The following is a 4,587-nucleotide window of genomic DNA, read 5'->3' on the forward strand; positions in this document are numbered from 1 at the left end:
ATTAGAGAAATTAAGTTACAAAAATATTTACTGAACCAAAATGAGTGAATTTATTCCTGCAAAAAAATACACTTTTAAAATTGACTTTAATTCCAGGATGACAATAATCAATTCTAATGTTTTTCTTTTTATCTTACAGATGGTGAAAGAATAGATAACAGCACAGTGCTAAGATTGAATCAGAATGAATAAAACAAAAAGTTTTTATTAGATTTTGGTTTATTTTTATAAATTTTTTATTTGCATGGATTAATTACTTTGTCAAATTATAAAAAAATACTATTTAATTATCTCGTCTTGCTGTCACATGGAATAAAAATGATTACTCTCATTGTTCTTAAAAAAATGTTTGTCAATAAGGTGGCTTCTCATTTTGAATAGTTCCATATGTAATATTAATGCTTAATAATAATGTTCAAACTGTCAAAATGAAAACTGAGTTTGATGAGAAGCCTTATTTTTTAACCAAGCAATTAACAATGACATTTTTTTTATAGTTTCAAATGTATTTGACACTTAAACACTCAATATATTTCTTTAATTATGATCAATGATGATAGTAAGATATTACAGATCGATGCGTGTGAAAGAATTATAAAAAAGGTTGCATTCAGTTTTTCATTGTCAATTATACTCCCCCCCCCCCCCCCTATTTTTCAAACTTTTTATATGTTAAATAATACAGGTCCTTGCATTTCAACACAAAGTTGACATTATTTTTAGTTATACTCATTTTATTATTTCATTATTACTTTCAGCTACATCAACCAGAAGAACATTTCACATGATTATTGATTTAGTTTCCTTGGAGATTTTAACAGTAATTGTTAAAACTTGAAATCAGACAGAATGAAACTTTGAGAAAATTTACATATACAGTGTACATGTAGCTTCAATATGAATCAATTGATTGGTACACTGTAAGTATATTTTCTATGAAAGTTATAAATTGGTTTGTTTACAACATTAAGTTTTTACTAGGTATATTTGAGTAAATACAGGACCAAATTATATATTAAAACAAATACTCACAAACGTTTTTCTAAACACTACTTATAGTAACTATGGTGATATTAATTATATGACCAGATTGTGAGATACAACTACATGGTTTATGCTATAAACTGTGAATATAAAAAAAGAATGTGATGTATGATTGCCAATTATATGAGACAACTCTTCCAACAAGAGACCAAATGACAGAAATTAACAAATATAGCCTACAGTAGGTCATCGTACGTCCTGAAACAATGAGCAAAGCCCATGCCATATAGAGAGCTATAAAAGACCCAGAAATGACAAATGTAAAACAATTCAAACGAGAAAACTAACGGCCTAATTTATGTGTAAAATAATGAAAGAAAACCAAATATGTATCACACTAACCAACCACTGAATTACAGGCTGCTGACTTGGGACAGACACGTACATACAGAATGTGGCGGGGTTAAACATATTTGCTGGTGCCCAACCCACCCCTAACCTGGGACAGTGGTGTAACAACAAACTATAATAATCAGTCGAAAAAAGTCTTAACTCTTCAGATGGATACAATTAGAAATACATTTAACAAAAACACAGAGTGGACATGGCTGGGTACTTGTACATTTTTACATCCAAACAACTAAAAGACACTTCAGTACAGATCTGAGAGTATATACTCTAAGCAAACTCAAGCTTAATATGTGAGAAATTACCCTAAATCTGATAGGTCCCACAACTTTTGAACGACAGACTCCAAAAAACAAAATCAAAAGGGAACTAAATCCAAATGTTGTGTTAAAATTTCATGAGAAATTGTTCAAAGCAAAGTAGAAGGGGCATTATTAAAGGCCTGTTTTTGATCCAAAAAAAATTAAATTGTTGACAAGTATTCCAAAAAGGCACATGATGTTTGGAAATGCGTAGATATAAGAAATATGAATAATAAACATAAGATTTTTTAATCTGATGACGTCACAATTACTTCATTGTATATAAAGTTGTCATGAAAACGAGGACAAATGTAGAATTTATGCAGTTTTCCATTGTTATTTCCATTATTGAAACATCAAGCGCAGTCAATAAACAACAAAATAATTTAAGAAAACCTTTATTATAACTATTGACATACATGACATAATCTCACTAAATATAAAGTTGTTTCTTGGATGAGCACATACTTTGCCAATCTAAAATATACTAAAAAAAAAATTACCAAAAACAAGGAAAACAAGAAATTTTACAAAATATACAAATTTCGTCAAGTTTGTTGCTATGGTTACTCGTTAAATGTTAAAACTGGAGGCTCTCAAGAGCCTGTGTCGCTCACCTGTACATTGTATCTACTGTGGTTTTGGAAATCATGTAAAATAAGGTTTAAATCATAATAAATAGTATTAGATATCCTAATAATGATTGAGGCCAGGTTTGGTTTAATTTGGTCCAGTAATTAAATTAAAAACAGGTCATCCCACTAGTAACTAGACTTACAATAGTTACTGAAGACCCCTTATTATTTAAATTAGTTTTCAATTGTGACCATTTGAAATTGTTTTTTTTACAATTTTCCCTTAGACTTGTATAGTACATCCCTATGTTCTATTTTTAGCCATGGCGGTCATGTTGTTTGGATGGCAGGGTCATCGGATATATTTTTCAATCAAGATACCCTATTGAACATTGTGGCTAAGGTTAATTCTTTTTGGCTCAGTAGATTAAGTGTAGAAGATTTTTGTAAAAGATTGCTAAAATTTACGAAAACAAATTGTTAAAAATTGACTATAAAGGGCATAAATCCTTAAGGGGTCAATTGAAAATTTTGGTCATGTTGACTTATTTGTAGATCTTACTTTGCTGAACATAATTGCTGTTTACAGTCTTATATCTATCTATAATAATATTCAAGATAATAACCAAAAACTGCAAAATTTCCTTAAAATTACCAATTCAGGGGCAGCAAACCAACAACGGGTTGTCTGATTTAAACCAAACATTTCTGGGTAGATAGATCTTAACCTGATGAACATTTTTACCCTTGTCAGATTTGCTCTAAATGCTTTAGTTTCAGAGATATAAGCCAAAACTGCATTTTACCCCTATGTTCTATGTTTAGCCATGTGATCCATGTTGTTTGGCACGCAGGGTCATCAGACACATTTTATAAACTAGATCCCCTTATGATGATTGTGGCCAAGTTTGGTTAAATTTGGCCCAGTAGTTTTAGAGGAGAAGATTTTTGTAAAATATTACAAAAATTTACAAAAAATTGTTAAAAATTGACTATAAAGGGCAATAACTCCTTAAGGGGTCAATTGAAAATTTTGGTCATGTTGATTTATTTGTAAATCTTAGTTTGCTGAACATTAATGCTGTTTACAGTTTATATCTCTCTATATTAATATTCAAGATAATAACCAAAAACTGCAAAATTTCCTTAAAATTACCAATTCAGGGGCAGCAACCCAACAACCGGTTGTCTGATTCGACTAAATATTTTAGGGCAGATAGATCTTAACCTGAGGAATATTTTTATCCTTGTCAGATTTGCTCTAAATGCTTTAGTTTCAGAGATATAAGACAAAAACTGCATTTTACCCCTATGTTCTATTTTTAGCCATGTCGGCCATGTTGGTTGGCAGGCGGGGTCATTGGACACATTTTTGTAAAAGTTAACGACGATGGACGCCAAATGATGAGAAAAGCTCACTTGGCCCTTTGGGCCAGGTGAGCTAAAAAAGTCAATATTTTCTGAATACCTTGTACCTGAGTCTAGTTTGGACAAATTTCAAATATTTAGGTTGACTTTTTAATTTGAAGTAATATTTGGGCCAAATGATAACGTTTTAACCACTTCTCCTTTGAGATATTGAACAAAATGTTGACATTTGAATGGATGGATGGGAAAACAATGGCATACCATATAATGTCCCTTACCTACATCAAAACCAGAAGTTACAAAGTAAAAAAAAATGTGTTATTATATTTTCAGATCACAATGATGTCAACCTGATCTTTGGAAGATTATCAAGTTACATGAGAAGCATTGAAAGCCTGTAGATTATATACACAAATGGAATAGACTCACACTTTCAAAAAACTTTCGGACAAGACAGTGACTAATGCAATCTCAAACAAGGATCATTCATGTTTCAATAAGTGAATTGGAGTGCATACCAGTTGCGCATGAAACTTTGTGTGCATTTCTTAATATTAATTTCCATTTTATTAATTGTTTTGAAAAAATTGTATGTCTTCATAATTTTATCATGAACATATTGTTGTTAATAATTAAAAAAGAAATAAAGAATATTTTTTCTCAGTTTTTGCCAAGCAGTATGAAAATAAAACTCTAATTTAACTTTTTTCCAAAGATTTAAGCATATGAATACAAGGCGATGTTGGGTAAAGGTCCATTGGACAGCATTCCAACAACACAAAAAACAAGACTTAAGTTACATACAGTTTTCCAAAACAGACAAGTTTTAACTTTCAATTGTCCATTCTTCGAAAAGTGTGAATATATTAAAATTAGCTCAAAAAATAAAGATCTGCTATCAACAAAAAGAAAACAGTAATAACAGTTATCTTGCAAATGAATTATTATTG

The 4,587-nt window shown here is 30.4% G+C and overlaps 1 long non-coding RNA gene across 1 annotated transcript; it reads left to right on the forward strand.

Moving 5' to 3' along the window:
- Positions 1-770: 770 nt before the first annotated feature.
- LOC127699915 (uncharacterized) lies at positions 771-4,288 on the forward strand. The gene is made up of 2 exons (XR_007981291.1): positions 771-920; positions 3,971-4,288. It is a non-coding gene; the product is annotated as an uncharacterized LOC127699915 (long non-coding RNA).
- The last annotated feature ends 299 nt before the right edge of the window (positions 4,289-4,587 follow it).

Source organism: Mytilus californianus, unplaced genomic scaffold (genome assembly GCF_021869535.1).
Source record: "Mytilus californianus isolate M0D057914Y unplaced genomic scaffold, xbMytCali1.0.p SCAF_44, whole genome shotgun sequence".
In the NCBI taxonomy this organism is placed as follows: domain Eukaryota; kingdom Metazoa; phylum Mollusca; class Bivalvia; order Mytilida; family Mytilidae; genus Mytilus; species Mytilus californianus.